Below are 18,831 nucleotides of genomic sequence, written 5' to 3'. Positions count from 1 at the left end.
GTTAAATGAACATTTTACCCCTGATTGTTTCCGGTGTAGTAAGATATTAACAATTATGGGCAAAATATTTAATAATAAAATAATACATTTTTCATATTAAATAATAAAGTATTATTATGAAATAGTAAACTTTTAAAAATAATGGGGGAGAAATGTCCGCATCAAAAATGTATATGGGGAAAATGTCCTACTACACCGAAAATAGTCCGGGGGAATGGTCGGGGGGAATGTCCGTGATTCAGTCTGTATACCTAAGTTATAAATAAAGTTTGTATTTACCATAATTTTATAAATTGATATTAGACATAACCATAAATTATATTTTTAATGATAAAATAATGCATATGTTAAACAATCAGCCCCCCCCCCCCCCCATGACAAAATCATTTGACCGCCACTGTTTATCATAGTTCATGGTGCCTAGTTTCTCTAACCCATAGATAATATAAGAATTCTTATATTATCTATGCTCTAACCCCATATCCGTTATTACACCTATGGTCATTTCACTTATTATTATTATGGGTCAAATGATAGTAAATTAAAATCCAAACAATTAATGAAACAAATCAATATAATTTTAATTAATACCTATAGGCATGTAAACACATGATACATATTAATATTCTATACCTTGAAAAAGACTTTTACCGTTTGAATTAAATCATACGTACGTCGACTAACAGGTTTGAAAAGTGTTGGTAATTAAAGATAATATATATAATATATATATAATAAATATAATGTACGGACAGGACCGGAGACTATGTATTGGGTTTCTGGCTGTTGTTTTTAGCTTTGCTCACCTCGGCACAAGTCAGTAGGTATTGTATTAATATATATTATTAAATTTGAAAGCAACAATGAATCATTGCATTCATATTGAATAATATTAAAATGGTTTTGAGTGGTAATAAGTTCACTAAAAATGGTCAACTATCAGATCAATTTTTTATTGAGCATTCTTACAACCACAAAATAATTGTTTTTCTAAACAAATAAGTAAATATCATAATTTAATTAGAAGCTCCATAGTAAATAAATTATTCTATAAACTTAAATAAATTTCAATGCCCGAACTCAAATTTTCTGAGGTTCTGTCAATGGACAGTCTCCTCTTCATGTGCTTCATGTCTTTCTTTAATCACTATCATCATTGTTACTTATTGTTTTATGTGTAAACAGATTGTAATATATTTTTAATAAAAAAAAAAAAAAACTTAAAAATATATTCATTATATTATACTTCGAGTAACAGTATATAGTAATAGTATATATTATATCTAATATTTCATTTAATAAATTTAAATTAATTAATAATTTAAAAGTAGGACAACAATAAGTGGTGAGTTACCATATTGGTATGAATAAATAAATTAATAAAATCAGTTAAATGTCGATGTGAACTTAATAGCTCATATGCTTCATCTTTTTAAAATTAAAAATTGTAGTTCATGTAGAGAATTAAAAATCTGCAAACCTCGGGTTACACGTAATTTTCAAAATTGTAATAGTTATGAACTTATGATTAACTAACTATTATTGAATAATATTATAATATAAATAATATACCTAATCATATAATAAAATATGCAAAATATGTATATGGAATTTTTATTAGCACTAGAAAATAATACTCCACTCTACTAGACTACTGTTAAAATTAGGAGCAGAACCATAATAGCTTGAATTTAATTTAAAGATTTTAAGAAGGATGCAAATATCCAAAGAAGTGACATACAATATGATATTTTATAATTGATGTCTACTCGATATAAAATATTGCAAATTATTAAAATCCAAATGTAATGTATAATTACATGCTCCAATTTATTATGCCAACTTGATAAAAAAAAAACTTTTTATTATTCAATGTTTTTGTAAATACTAATTTCAATTTTAAAAAAAAAAATAGCATTTTAATTCTTAATTTTTAAGACATTTTGCATTTAACAGTATGAAAAAACTGGCCTTCATAGGACAGGAAGCGCGCTCTGGTGACTATAGAACTGTGGTAATATTTTCAATCAAGAGTGTACGTATAGGGGTCCAGAGTGACGACACCTTGGGCCAGTTGCACCGTCTCTGATTAAAGTTAACCAGAGTTTAATCGGCCAAATTTGCCCGGTTAAATATCTGTTATCAGCTGATTAAGTTTAACCGTAGACAAAGGTGCAACTGGCCCTTAGTGTTTAGTCATTGAGTAATAATTTATTTATTTATGTGTTTACATTTGTCTAAGCATTTTGTTATATAATATTCATATTATAGATCAATAGATGAATTAGTGTATAATCAACATACGTAAATATTAAGTTTTTCGCGTGATCTATATTATGACTAATATTTTTACGTATTTTTTGTTGATTGAAGACGATATAATAATTGTAAAAAAAGTTCAAAATGTACAACTGCAAATTATTCGTAATTATTGTATTGGCGTTAATTAATGTAATAGCAGTACAAGCCAGAATATTCTTTACAAAACGGACTTTAGTAAGTAGATATTCACTTACATGTTAGGTATATACATATAGTTAAATATATTATATTTGGAATATAATAAAGATAAAATTATGTAATCAAAGTTAAATGTGTTATTGAAAAATTAGGAATTGATTAAGAGCGGTGTGGGGGGCAAATCCCCCCACGGATATGTGTTAAATAATTTTCACCTGGAATGCAGTTTATAAATTGTTGGATTGAGCTCCTCCTTAACTCAATAATTCCCAATTCGAGCACTGATAGTAAGCTTTTCAAAATCGATTTATTTCAAGAAAACAAACTATTTTGATTAACAAACAAACTATTACCTACGCGCCTGCTGTCCTCTTACAATAAATAATAAATGCGTTTTATTAATGGTTATAATTTTGAATTTCAGCATTCGCCTTTTGGAAAAATGGCTTACGAAAAAACAGATGCCGCAAAAAAAATTGGTGTTATCATACATTATACATCATACATTACAAAAAAAGTTAATAGTTCGACGATAATATTGCCAAGGATTGTTGGTTATTCACTGCTAAAACTCGTTATAACGTAACGTATAATATATTTTTATTATATTTATATATACAAAAAATGTCTTAAGACTCAAATGATAAAAAACGAGATTGGATATTCGAAAAGTGTATTGGATGTATTGGATTAAAAAATATACCCAATATCATTTGTTCATAAATATAGGTAAATATTTAATAATTTTGTCATATAATACTCATATTATGGCTAATATTTTTATGTATTTTATGTAGATTGAAAACGATATAATAATTGTAAAAAAAAAATTCAAAATGTACAACAGCAAATTATTTGTAATTATTGTATTGGCGTTAAATAATGTAATAACAGTACAACCCGGAATATTCTTTATAAAACAGACTTTAGTAAGTAGATAATTTTATGCTACTTTATATTTTTTTATTATATATAATGCAGTTTGGTTCCCCTCAGAAGCTAAATGGACTGTCATTGATTTTTATCCATCAGGAATTCGAGACATTAACCTGACTTTAATATGGATACAATTATTAATGAAATGGCATTAAGTCCTAGGCGATTAGATTTTGTTTTGTAATCTCACAATAATATGTTATTTAATTACAATAAATAGTTAATAACCCATGAGTTCTCATGTGTTTTTTTTTTATAACAATTAACACTCAAATATAAATGTCAAATTGTTGTAATCATGAGTAACTGACTAGGTCTGTCAGCAATAGATTTTAGTTATTTTGTTGTTATTTAAAAATATCATTCATGGGTATATGAATGTTTTAGAGTATATTATAATATTTTATAATGCTCTTCCATATAATAATTTGCAATGTTCTTTTTTAAAGAAAATAGAAAACCACAGAAAAGAAATGAAAATTTTAATCAAAGAAATAACACTCAAACAGTTGCGTGCCGAACTGACAAACAGACCTGAGGCAAACTATACAATTTGATCCCCCTCCCCACCACCAACAGTTTTTTCACTATTTTTTTTTATTATTCAAAATAATGAATATTATTAATTTTTTTTAGGTATAAGTTGCACATCTACACTAACACACCCACCCACTCACCCATATTTCCCTTGAGGCAATTGCCTCAAAAAATGACTATTCGGCACGCCATTGCACTCAAATATAAATGTTATATTGTTGTAATCATGAATAACTAATTAGGTTTGTCAGAAATCATTATTTTATTATTATTACAAAAAGTTTATGATATAAATAGGTATATATATATTCTATAAAACCATGAAAAACTCAAAACCGTTACATGGACTTATAAATATGGTATATTAATTAATTAATTAATTAATTGGGGGGAAGTTATATCCTATTGCAAAGAAAAAAGTGGCAATTATGATTTTATTGGCGGTTATTTTTCATTAATATAGTTGATTTACGCCAGGTGTCGGTTTTAAATGAAAAAGTCTTGACGATCAGTGGTGTGGTATAAAAGAGAGATGGTTTATTCGAAAAAAGTATTGGACCTCTACAAACATATTGTGAAAGTCAACAATGAAGATTTGCCTTTCAAAGGTTCCTATGGTCCATAAAACATCCTATAATTTCAGAAATTTCGGGAGAAGTATGAGCTCCATGTCCCCGGCCGGTTAAAAACAAACCAATTAATATAAGATCTATTGTAGGTATTCAACTTAAGTCTAAATAATTGATACACAATTTTATTATATAGGTAATATCATATTTTCAATAAAATCATTGGCTTTCAAATAAAATGCATATTATAAGCAGTGTTCGGACTTATCTAGATAAATATGTAAAAACATGTGCAAATTTTAAAATAAATAAATTTAATTTTAAATTTAAAAAAATCTCAAATTGCTCCAAAATTCTCGGTCAGATAAAGTATTTGTTTAGAAATGCATATTGAAAATCTACTTTGATACAAATTTGATTCATAGTACGTATGTAAAAATACAAAAATGTTTGTTGCATAATTTTGAATATTTCGTGATTTTGGTATAAATTTGCATATTAGGCTTAAGAACATTAATTATATGCATTTAATATCACGGATATGACTGAAACTATTTTTTTTTTTTAATTTATACTTTTATATTGTTTGGCATAATAAATAAATTATTCTATATATTTTGTAAAATAATGATGACATTTTCTACAAGCTTGGAAATATATTTGACAAAAAAAAATATGATTTGCGGATTTGATGTTGAACTTGTCTTTATATTTACAGAGTTAAACAACCAGTGAATGAAGATGAGTTGATGTATCCCTCGCTCTGAAATTTTTGAAGTTTTATTTTATTGTCTCAACCCATTTTTATAGGTACGCGATCCACTGGTTGAATACCACTTGGTTAGACTTCCTAATACCTTGCTATTTTTTTTATTTTAGTTTGTTTATATTATATCACACTTGTTCTTTGCCTAGTTTAGTAGTTTGCAGATATTATGTAGGTACCTCCAAACTATTGTATTATCAAATATCTTGTGGACTAGTGTTCACAATTAACATAGGTATGCGTCTGAACCACAAATTATAGTTATTAAGATATTATCACCGAAATATGTTGGTATTATTTCTATCAATATAAATTTTGAAAAATAAGGTGAATATAAAATATAAATACATATTCACTTACATGTTACATACAATACCCCCACGGATATGTGTTAAATAATATTTCACCTGGAATGCAGTTTATAAATTGTTGGATTGAGCTCCTCCTCTACTTAATAATTCCCAATTCGAGCACTGATAGTAGGCTTTTCAAAAGCGATTTATCGCAAGAAAACAAACTATTTGGATTAACACACAAACTATTACCTACGCGCCTGTCGTCCTCTTATAATAAATTATAAACGCGTTTTAATAATGTTTATGATTTTGAATTTCAGCATTCGCCTTTTGGGAAACATAGCTTATGACACAACAGGTGCTGCAAAAGAAATTGGTCTTATCATACCGGAGGGCGGAGATGAAAACGAGATTGGATACTCAATAAGCGTATTGGATCTATTCAATCATATTGTAGCAGTCGATAACGAAGATACGCCTTTCAAATTTTTTTAGATTCTTTTTACGGAATATTAAAGAATATTATGTTGATTGTTTCAAGTACGCAGACTCAAGATCCAAACATCACATACCACAGCAATTATTTTGTGGATTGATCTCCTCCTCTACTTAATAATTCCCCATTCGAGCACTCATAGTGGGCTTTTCAAAAGCGATTTATCGCAAGAAAATAAACTATTACCTATGCGCCTGCCGTCCTCTTGTAATAAATAATAAACGCGTTTTAATAATGTTTATGATTTTGAATTATAAAAATTTAATTTCCATAAGGATTTCAACAAATGTTTAAGGAACAATTAAAAATAAATAATAATAAAAAAAAATGATTTAATTTTTAATGAAATCAATTTTGGTTATTTATTGGTTGAATTATACACCAACATTTTGAATTTGTTTGAGTATATTCTATGTAGATTTAAATTGTCATTCTTTGTCCTGCATATTTGTTGTTTTTCCCGTTACAAAACGAATATCATTGTAATACATTTCAAGGAATATTATTTATCATTGTTTATAAAACGATAGCGGACAAATACGTCTTATGCATACGTCATGGACCACAGAATAAGACAATATTGGAATCTCTAACGGTTTCCATATACGTATGAGCTATACAATATGATGTCGTACAACATCACTTATCGATAGTGAAGTGTTATTATGATACACAGTTTCTCTTGGTAAAAAAATAAATCTTTCATTTCCCGTGACAAATGGGTACCTAACCTACCTATAATATACGTATTACGCCATCCGGAGTTTTGTTCATAAAATTACGTGCTCCGTGGTAGTACAGCTATAGATTACCTCATTGTTATTAACTCGTTATCTTATACCGTAATAAACTGAAATAGTTTTAGTTGTTTAGTTATCGATTTATACTTTCATCATGTAGATTTGAACGGTGTACATAATTATATTATATTGAAATATCACAAAATACCTATGCACAATTCGGGTTCATAATAATACATTTTTGTTTGCACTATAGGTGAGTACTGCAATACCTTTATAGTTGAGAAATTCGTTTCAAACAAAAATAATAAATCTATAACATATAAGACAAGTTATTACAGTAGAACCTCGATAAGTCGAAATAAATGCCGTTCCCTTGACTTATTATCTAGCCTAACCTACCCTTACCTTAGTAAGTCGAAAACATCAACAATTTAGGTAATTTAATTTCCCTTGAATTTCGACTTCTCGCGGTTTCACTGTATTTTAATTAAAATGTTTCTAATTTAACCAATATACTGTAAATTAGGTTTTTAATGAACACCTTTTTGCGTCCAAGTTGAGATTCACAGCGCTTAATCATATTCTATACGGCAGGAGTGTCCCCCCAAGCCTTCCCTATTTGCGCCAATGGGCAGGACGTGTAGAAAACCACATAATAGAAATTATATGATCAAGTTGTTATTTTTCATTTTTCGTTATTATGTTGTTTTATTTATTATACCATATTTTGTGATATTAACATGGTAACAGGATGGTATATCAGAGGGTGTCTGCAGGATGTGTATAAATACAAATCCAAAACTAAAATTGAAGAGGTATCGTACCTGAGTCTCCGTGTCTCCTAATACTTATTCAAGAATAAAGCACAATATATGATTATTATGATTACACTATTATTTAATAATATACTTGACACAAGTACAACGTTCTACCTTCTTCATAATACAGTAAATTTACTATTTTTATATTACAAGTGATAAAACAATTAGTACCTATTAACTGAAATAGGGTGGGGGGGGAATGGCCCCCCGACACACATGAATTAATTTTATTTTACAACAATTTGCGCTTTTATATTTTATTTTTATTTTATGTCTGCAATTACCTATTAAGACAGTAAAAATGGTTCAAATTTCTTCTTCAGCATCTTTTTTGATAGAAAAGTGAATCTAGTTGGTATTTTAATGGGTCAAAACTCAAAGTTAAAAAAGTTCCCAGTAATTTTCAAAAGCGTCGTGAAAATAAAAAATAACAAATAGGTATAAAAGTAATTTTCACACAAAACCAGTTATCGACAAAATCGATTATGTTTTTCTGTTGTAACTCAAAAATAAATAACTGCAAAAACTTTATATTTTAACAATATTTTTATATAATATATGAACATTTTCCTTACAAGATATTTCCTACAAGATATTCAAAATATATTGACTCTTTTTGAGCTTTAAACATTTTTATTTTTAAATATCGTCGATAAATAATTTTCTCTCTCAACAATATGTATATTATTTTTAATGTGGGTCTAAAGTTAAAACTTTAACAAAATTCATTGAATTTGAGAAAATTAAATAATTTTCGATTGCCTGCCAAAGAAAAGTTAAAAGAAAACCTTACCAGAAAGTCACATTAATTTGTGTTGAAACTTAACTAGATAAATGTATATATAAATTGTACTATAAGTACTGGATGCTTTCGAAAAATCATATGGATAAAAAATTGTTACCCGCTCTCGAATAAGTTATTGGGGCAACACTGAAAACTATTACTTCACAGTCCTTACAAAACATAATATTTAGGTTATCTACATCGTGGGCTACATCTTATTCTCATAATATAACCTCCCTACATGACGAGCAAACAATTTGTGATTTCAATGAATGAAATTGTTTTCGTAGAATAGTCTGGTTGTTACATAGAATATCCCTGCATAGTGCATTACCTTTGCCAACTTGAGGTGATCGGTGTACGCAGAGGTGTGACAAAAAATAGTATGTGTGGCTCGAGCGGGAATGCAATTTCAGTCTGCGGAAATTCCAAAATTGCGGCCCACGACTGCGGCTCGCTAGTCGCTATACACGTCGCCTGCGACTGAAATTGCTCACTTCCAGCCCTTGCCACACAATATACTGTTTTATATACCTACAAGTAATACCTAAAGTACCTTCAATGACTTTATATACCTATTATTAATTTTTTTTTAAATTAATTAACCCACGGCAACTTAGGCCATTGGGTGGTTTTTACTGTGGGGGAGGGTACTGTCAGTTTTAAACACGTGTGTTTTTTGGTTTTAGTAGATTTTTTAGAGGGCACCCGTAGGTATCTGCCATGCCCGGGTGGGTGATGGCGGCAATTTTCTCCGGACACCGTGACTTGCCCGAAGAAAAATGCCGCCCGCGGCCGGAATCGAACCGGCGCCGGTGTGCATCGCAACCGACACCTTAGTCCGCTCGGCCTCTCCGTCCCCGACTCCTCCATTGTTATTATTATAATATTATTATGACGTATAAACAGTAAACACTATGTCGCATTTAACATTGGTATTATACTGTGTTGGCTAGTATTGTTTATTGTTGACGACAAGTGTGCCTTATACACTGTTTATTCGAATATTCTAATAATTCGACAGTAAATTGTTTCCAATAAGCATTTAACTATTTTTAAGTTCGGTATTTATATATAGTGTTTAAATTAAAGTAAAGCAAAGTAATGTTTTCAATTAATGGAATTATTTTTCCTCGACTTAAAATAGCTGCCAACACAGTGCTAAGTTTCACGCGTGAAGTTATATTCCGTCAACCAATTAAGATGTGGCTGCAGGTCGTAGTTCAGATTGCATTAATTAAAATTAATTATACAGTATTATAGGTGCACTTAGAATAGATTTGATAAGCCAGATTTATTCAAAAACAACTTTTAGTTAAATAATTTAAATAATAATAATAATTCCTTTCAAAATTCAAATCCTAAGACCACCTATGGTTATCGTAGTAAAAATTCATAATAAGTACAAAAGTAACAAAACACAACCTTATAATGGAAAAAATAAATGAACACATTTAGAGAACAGTTCAGCCCCACCACTCACAAATATGTTCAATATAATAAAGTCATATAAAACATTATTCTTAAAAGAGCTGCATCAAAGAATTTATGAAATAATATACTTTTTAAACATTTCTAATTTATGGAAATACTTTCGTATAGTATACTTTCATTACTAAATACAATTACTTTAGTTAATATTTATGAAATGTAGATAAGTAAAGAAAAACATAATTATTCATTCATAAACGTATGTAATATTAAAGTCATAAAGAAATCATCATTTTTGTACATCATTATTAATTATGAATATAGTTGTTGAAGGTCCATGATTAAACATTTTCTTACATAAGGTACATAAAAAATATTTGGCATTATTCTAAAAACATTTTTAACTATTCAAAAGTTTGTACATATTGTCTATTTATCTGTTTAGACTTTTAGAGCGTAGGTACAATATAAAAACTTGTGTACCTTCTATAGTTTTATATAGCTAATAGCTATATTATGTTCTACGATACGAAAATATTTATATTTTATTTATTAACTTCAGTGTTTGTTGAAAAAACCTTAGTCCATGTAAGAAAAATATTTGCTCCGCTCTGCCCCCCCCCCCCCACCCTGGAATAAAATTCTAGCGCCGTGTCTGGTAACCATATACCTATAAACTAATGGACAGCGCATTCCAATCCGTCCTGCCCTCAATGCACGGGAATCATATAAGAGAAAGAAAGAAGAGAGAAAAAACATAAAGGGGGAAATCATAGATGTATGAAACTAATACTGTTTTTCCACCATGTTCTCTTTTCTCATTTTACTCTATATTGTACCCCTGACCTCTCTCTCTCTCTTTAAACGCTGTTCATTATTTTATAGGTCTATGCTGATAACGAATTCGGTAAATCTAATAAATAAAAATCACATACCTACCTATTTGGTAACGTCCTAGATGTTGTATTGTTATTTTAATGTAATTTTGCTATAATAATAAGTTATTGCTTATAAGGTAGGTACTATGCAGACTCTACAAAATGTAAAATATTTTAGACATTATAATATCAGGTCTATATACAATTTAGGTACTTTAAGTATTTAATTAAGATTTTAACTCATTAGGGTTACCTAATCATTATTAATTACAACAAAAACATAGAAATAAATTTAATTCAAAACTGGTGTCGTGTAAATATTTCCGTTTTACCGCTGTATTTTGTTGTAAATTTGTTACCTATTATTTGCAATAGTTAAATAGGTATAACCTATATTTATAAATATTTTAACCTTGTTTTGAACTTTTCGTTCTTAGCTATAAAAATTGAACATCATATGCTTTTTTAAATACAAAATAATTTGATAATGTTCGCGATTATGATGGATTTCATCAACATTTGAATTTGAAATGCTTATAAAAAAATGTGTGTCTTTAATTTTTATATGTACATTACTTTTGAACTTCTAATATGAAATTACTTATGGTCTATGGGTACATTTTCAAGTTTTTTGATTCAGCAATCATTTCATTATCATTTTTTGATACATTTTATATTTTTTAATTATTATAATACATACTATTTGTATACCTTTATCAAATTTATAATAGATCTATATATTTTGGGTTTTTTTAAAATATTGAGCAATGAAAAATATACCTAATAATCGGTACACATTTGATCCCTAACGATTATAACTTATAAGGTAATAATTGAACATAAATGGACGTATTTAATTTTTTTTTTTTTTTCATATAATATACTGTCACACTGTATAGTAATTAGTAGATACATTATAAGAATAAACATAATTATTAATTTGAATGTTTACATGTTTTTTTAAATCATTTGACTATTATCCTATACCTAGTTTATTATTTCTATGCTTAATTAATAGTTAGGTTAACTGTTTAAGTCTTGCTAATACCAAATAACATAACGTACCTAGTCCAATATATTTTTACTATATTTTTGAAACCTTAATTTTCTAAAATATACAAGTATCTATATCCAATCCTTTCAAAATCACCTTTTAAATATGACGATCAAGTTACTTAGATATTTGATTTTATCGATGTGGCAACGACCAACAAATTATTCAATTTACACTAAACTATATATACCATTATATATTTTACTACGCAGTACCAGCAGACCTGAGGCAAACTATACAATTTGATCCCCTCCCCACCACCAACAGTTTTTTCACTATTTTTTTTTATTATTCAAAATAATAAATATTATTAAGTTTTTTAGGTATAAGGTGCACATTTACACCAACACACCCACCCACCCACCCAAATTTCCCTTGAGGCAATTGCCTCAAAAAATGACTGTTCGGCACGCCACTGCGCAGTACTATTGCTAAATTAAGGATTGTAATATTGTATACAATCTTTTGATATGTCAAATGTTACGTATAACACATTTGGCAAGAATTTAAACTGATAAATATATAAAAATATAATATACAATTTAACGTGGATGGTATTAGAGTTCGTTCTATCAGAGTTCGGTGACCTGGTGAAGCGCCGGTGATTGGACGCAGTATGGTTCTCTGTGACGATCTATCTGCCTCACATAAAAAAAAACGAGTACCAAACGTAGCCCCCACACAAACCCGAATGGGGGTTGCCGAGTGTCAAAAAAACGAAGTTCATTTTTGATTTATTTTTGAACCTCTCGCATGACATAGTGAATTGCCAGTTAAAAATAATGATGTCAAATATTGTCCACAGTAAAAACCATGCAGTTTGAAGTTTAAAAAAAATGATACTATAACCTCCTAGTTATTTACCCAAGGACTTCAATTGGCTGTGACGAAAATTGCAAGTTTGCACCTTTTTATCTGCTAGTCAGCAATGTCAAAAAAAAAATAACTTTATTATATTTCTTTAAATTAATAGTATTCGTTATAAATGTAGTAAAATGTATAATAGTATAGTAATTTGAGATTAATTGATGTTTTCTCAAATTAAATCTAAATTGACATTAGCAATGAACACATTTTTAAATTATTAAATTTTCATATTATTAACCTTTATTAATTGCGAACACATCATAAAAAGAATTAGCCAAATTGGTCATGCATTTTCGGAGCCAACCCGTAACAAAGATTTCCATTTCGCTTTTATATTTACATATTATATAATAAATAGGTAATATTTTTTACACGATATAATAAAAATATATTATACGTTACTTTATAAAAAATTCAAGCAGTTGTTGAGCCTCAGATGATACGACAAAAGAGCTGTCAACTTCTTGTATTTGCGGAACTATCCTATATAATTCCTGAACATGATCGGTTGTGCCGTAAATGTTAGGCGTATGCTGAAATTCAAAATCATAAGCATTTAATTTATTAAAACGAGTTTATTATTTATTATTACATTTATATTTGAGTGTTAATTGTTATAAAAAAACACATGAGAACTTATGGGTTATTAACTATTTATTGTAATTAAATAACATATTATTGTGAGATTACAAAACAAAATCTAATCGCCTAGGACTTAGCGCCATTTCATTAATAATTGTATCCATATTAAGGTTAGGTTAATGTCCCGAATTCCCGATGGATAGAAATCAATGACAGTCTATTAGCTTCTAAGGGGAACCAAACTGCATTATATATAATTAAAAATATAAAGTAGTATAAAATAATCTACTTATTAAAGTCTGTTTTGTACCAAACATTCCGGCTTGTATAGTTATTGTATTAATAAACGCCAATACTAAAATTATGAATATTTTTTTTGTTGTACAATTTGAATTTTTCATAATTATATCGTCTTCAATCTACAAAAAATACGTAAAAATATTAGTCATAATATAGATCACGCGAAAAACATAATATTTACGTACGTTGATTATAGGTTGATTGAATTATTCATTTATAACCTATGTGATCGCTATATTAAATAATTATTTATCATGAAATCTATTTATAATCACAAAATTTACAACTAACTAAATAAGATAAGATTTTTTAAATTTTATCTGCTGAGGTTACCATGATAATATTATTTTTAGCCAGTAAAAAAGCTTAAGTTCAAATAGTTCAATAATAATAAAAAAAAATAGTTTAAACTTGCGGTTGTCCTTAACTTCTTTATAAGAATTCTAGATTTCTGTTGTTTCCCTGGTCTGATCTGCTCCCAGTCAACCTCTGTGAAGAGGATGAGGGGTTAATCTATAATAATATTGAATAATATTGAGGTTAGGTTAATATCCCGAATTCCCGATGCATAGAAATCAATGACAGTCCATTTAGGTTCTGAAAGAAACCAAACTGCATTATAGGTATATAATAAAAAATATAAAGTAGTATAAAATAATCTACTCAAGTCCGTTTTGTAGAAAATATCCCGTCTTGCAATATAATAACATTTAATGTCAATACAATGATTACGAATAATTTGCTGTTGTACATTTTGAATTTTTTTTTACAATTATTATATCGTTTATATTATACCTATTTATTTATATTATACCTATTTATTTCTTCCCCATACTCTGTTGTGCCGTACATCTTCAAATTGTTAGGCGTATGCTGAAATTCAAAATCATAACCATTATTAAAACGCGTTAATTATTTATTATAAGAGGACGACAGGCGCGTATAGGTAATACATTTTTTTGATTTGAGCTTCTTGACGGGGAAGACCCGTGTAATAATATCAGTTGACAACGCTCAACTCCATATTTTTGGTGGATCATACATTATATCAATGGCGAAACGCAATTAGTTGTAGGCGATGGACCCCTATACGTTTACACTCTTGATTGAAAATATTACCACAGTTCTATAGTCACCAGAGCGCGCTTCCTGTCCTATGAAGGGCTGTGTATTCATACTGTTAAATGCAAAATGTCTTAAAAAATAAGAAATAAAATGCTATTTTTTTATCGAGTTAGCATAATAAATTGGAGCCTGTAATTACACATTACATTTGCATTTTAATCATTTGCAATATTTTTTATTGAGTAGACAATTATAAAATATGATGTATAATTAAGTCACTTCTTTGGATATTTGCATCCTTTTTAAAATCTTTAAATTAAATTCAAACTATTATGATTCTGCTCCTAATTTTAACAGTTGTCTGGTAGAGTGGAGTATTATTTTCAGTGCTCATAATTTTTTTAACATGAGGCTCTCTAAATTTAATGAAAAACTGTCAAGACACCTCTTAATCAAAATTATTAATTGTTTTTTCTAAATTAGGTAAATACTAAAATTACATGTACTATTTCACACAGATAAATTATTAAAATGTATAGTAAATTAATGTTTTAATATACTTTTGAGAAATTTTAATAATAGTATTAAAATTTAAGTATTTAAACTTTTTCCATAAACACTTAAAGTCTAAAGAAAATAAGCACTGATCTAGGATGACCATATAAGTCTATCAACCATTTAGCATAAAGATATGTTTCTATCCCCAGGATCTTGGTTAATATATAATAATATATAGGTAATAGCATTAATCTTATAATATACTATAAATACTATGAATATATTATAAAATCAATGGGCATAGGTACAACTGAGTAATAAATGCTTATAAAAAGATATTCAAAATATATGCATTTTGGTAACACATAGGTAATATGAATACTATAGTACCTATAATACTAGTACTAGTATTATGAATTGTATTTAAAACCAATATATTATTAATTAATAATTAATAATTATTATTTGTTAATTAAAACACTTTGAAAGCATTATGTATGATAATTTAGTGAATTAACTCTTACATTTTTCATATATTTTTTTTGTAATAGGATATTTAAAAATGACAATTTAGTTAATTTAGTTAATTTTATTTAATAATATTAATAGTTGTATTTGATAAAAAGATGGCATTTAAATACATGTATACAAATAATTTAGAACATAGAAGTCATTATGCAATGAAAAATGTTATTCCTTAAATTATAATATACTTTAAATTTTCTATGACTTTGGTGTACTAAAGTGTTAGTTTTTCGGCCTCTTTAGGACATATAGCTCTCCCGGTGGTGACGACTACCTATCTGTAGTAAAATTTTCAATCAAGTTTTCAAACAAGTGACGACACCTTATCAATACACCTTGGTTTACACCACGTATATCTTAGGCCGTGGTTTACACAATATTATTAATATTAATTATATTAATAGTATGAGAATCGGCTAACATCTATTTTTCATACCCCTAAGTGATAAGGGTTGTCGAGAAAGAAAAAAATAAAAATATTAATATTTACGCTAGAAATATTTGTTTATAAATGGTTGCTATTGGTTAATCGGGCATGTTTGTTGATTTGTATTATTATTTTTTGTGAATAACTATAATATAATATATATGAATGTTTGTGGGTAGATTAGACCACTGGGAAGAAAATAGGCTAATTTAAAAAGGGTTAAGTTTGGTTTTTTTTACTCATCGGATTATAGTACGGATAGGTTAGGTTTTTGTATTAATTGATTATATTAATCCATCGTAGGTGGAATTAAGTAAAAACGACAAACTTGGTATAACTTAGATATTTTAGAGTTAAGTCATACACTTATGTACAAACCACAGCACGGGGTCCGCGGTCTACCGCAGGTAGACTGCCTACCTGATAATGTACTGCTGTGAATCAGAATTTTTATCCTGGGCAACAGAAAAATAGGGGTTTTATCGACTCCGCCGGCTATCGATTCCGCCGAATTTTTGTTTATATTGATTCCGCCGACTATCGATTCCGCTGGTTATTTATTTATATTGATTCCGCCGATTATCGATTCCGCCAGTTATTTATTCATGTTGATTCCGCCGACTGTTTATTAAACAATAACCAAAGTATCATATTAGGTATACAGAATTTTTTTTTAAATTAACAGTATAGGTTAGGGTACACTTAGTATGCCATAATAGTATAAACTAAGTTTTATTTAAATAAAAACATTTCGAAAAACAATTCAAACATTGTCGTCCACAACGGATAATAATATGTATTAAAATCCTAAAATAATAACCTACAAAATGAAGTAAGATCGTCATATTATTTTTAAATAATTAATTAATAATAATAATAATAATTAAAATATATAAGTATTGTACATGCCGCATGGTATGGTAAAAAAATAAAAATTAAAGTAATAAAAATATACAATATGGTCAATTTTTAAAATAATGATTTGATGCTAGTTTTATATAGGTGAATCTATCAATTTTTTTATTTATATAATCGTCAAAAATGTTCGCTATATATTAGCAAACATAAGCCTTTTAAGAGTTCGGCGTAATTGATAACCGGCGGAATCAATATGTAAAAACGTTCGAGGGAGTCGGTAGCCGGCGGAATCAATATGTAAACAAGTTCGGCGGAGTTGATACGCGGCGCAATCGATAGATTTTTTACAGGTAAAAAGGTAATTTCGGCGCAATTGATATACGCCCGAAAAATTAAGATAAATCTAGAACATCACACACCGAATATTAAATAACGCATTGAACAAAGTTTAAGTCATATACAGTTTGTACATTGGGTAACGAAGTGCACTGGATCAGCTAGTAAAATATATTATGCTCTTTGGAGAATCAAAAAATTGATTATTGATTTAACGAGGCGTTAAAATCACTAATGAGTTATTAGCTAATCATTCGTTAGCTATATAATTACTAACTTTTATGCAACCGGGCATCGGAGATTTAAATCAAATTAACATTTGATCGTCGATCACGGTTGTAGATATACCTTACCCACGATTATAAAGAACAGGCTAGACTTCGGTAATATGATTTGTACACGACTGCCCGGTCACAACTCTTTACAGTTTACGTAGTTGTAATAATATCCGCTAGATTGGCGCTGCTAGTTAAACATAATGCTATCTCATAATAATGTTCTTTATAAACGTGTAATATCAAATCTATGAGTTTTCTCTATTCTGTGGAGTTACCTGCATTAATTATTCGAACTTTAAATACTTTAAAAAAAAAAACTGTGACTAAGGATTTTTAATATTTTTCAAATGTCATTGTAACAATATAGTAGGAGCCTTGTATTACATTTTATTTTCGAAACTTGTTTATGAGTTTTTTCAAATTAATTTGTCTTTCTCGGCCTTCTCAATGTCATGTACATTATATTTTGGACCAGAGGTCTTTCTAACATGGTTTCTAACCATTTATTATAAAAAAATGAACATTTAGTTGTTATTTTTCATTTACCCCAAGTCTAATATATTTTGGAACTATAACAATGACTTGGAACAAAATTAACCCATATATATTGTACTCAAAATATGTTAAATCTATTAAAAATCTATTAAAAAACAAAATGGATTAATAACTTTGATTATACTTTCATTTTTGAAGAGAGCCTTTATATATATAACTATACTTAAATTACAGGGTGTGGCGGTGTGCTATCTAATATTTGTCATACCCTGAATATCTTGTTTAATTTCAACATAAATATTTATAATATTATATTATGTTTTTAGAAATATTAAATAATATTTTTATTTTGATTTATTATCATTTTAAAGAAAGGTAACGGTATATCTGATATGTAGAACTTAAGAAAAATAAGTATTTGAGATGTTCGGGTGACTGAGCACGTTTTACAACCTAGGCCCAGTGATGTAAAGAATACTTTTATTTTGTATTCGAATTATTTTTTCATAAAGTATTTAAAATAGTACTCGAATAAAAATACTTAACATTAGGAAGTATAAGTTATAACGAATAATACCTACTTTACATTTGTATAAGACTATTAAGACTGTAAAAACGTTATTTTCTATTGGGATTATCGCAGTATAATACAAATCTAGCACGTCTGACTAGCAGCGCTCGGCGGTTTTATGAACTACGTGAAGCGTAACTAGTTCTGACCACGGATATAGATACTATATCCGTATCTATATCCGTGGTTCTGACCATAGACCTATAAACTAAGTTAATTGGTCTATGGTTCTGACCGCTGATACAGCGCGCGATGCTT

General features: G+C 28.4%; 2 long non-coding RNA genes across 7 annotated transcripts; one reads left to right on the top strand and one right to left on the bottom strand.

Annotated features, from left to right (window-relative positions):
* The first annotated feature begins 2,152 nt into the window (after positions 1 to 2,152).
* Positions 2,153 to 6,091, top strand: LOC100569333. Of its 6 annotated transcripts, none has more exons than XR_003839518.1 (5): positions 2,184 to 2,496; positions 2,885 to 3,189; positions 3,258 to 3,389; positions 3,457 to 4,175; positions 5,885 to 6,091. It is a non-coding gene; the product is annotated as an uncharacterized LOC100569333 (long non-coding RNA). The 6 variants fall into 6 exon arrangements; XR_003839517.1 differs by lacking the exon at positions 3,457 to 4,175 and adding an exon at positions 2,613 to 2,747 and having other exon boundaries at positions 2,188 to 2,496; XR_003839516.1 differs by lacking the exon at positions 3,457 to 4,175 and having other exon boundaries at positions 2,153 to 2,496; positions 2,885 to 3,042.
* A 6,949-nt stretch (positions 6,092 to 13,040) lies between these two features.
* Positions 13,041 to 13,757, bottom strand: LOC107883672. The gene is made up of 2 exons (XR_003839520.1): positions 13,510 to 13,757; positions 13,041 to 13,171 (listed from the first exon to the last, which is right to left on the bottom strand). It is a non-coding gene; the product is annotated as an uncharacterized LOC107883672 (long non-coding RNA).
* Positions 13,758 to 18,831: the final 5,074 nt, after the last annotated feature.

The sequence above is a fragment of the Acyrthosiphon pisum genome, chromosome A2 (genome assembly GCF_005508785.2).
Source record: "Acyrthosiphon pisum isolate AL4f chromosome A2, pea_aphid_22Mar2018_4r6ur, whole genome shotgun sequence".
NCBI classification, from domain to species: Eukaryota; Metazoa; Arthropoda; class Insecta; order Hemiptera; family Aphididae; genus Acyrthosiphon; species Acyrthosiphon pisum.
This window is presented reverse-complemented; position numbering and strand designations above follow the sequence as displayed.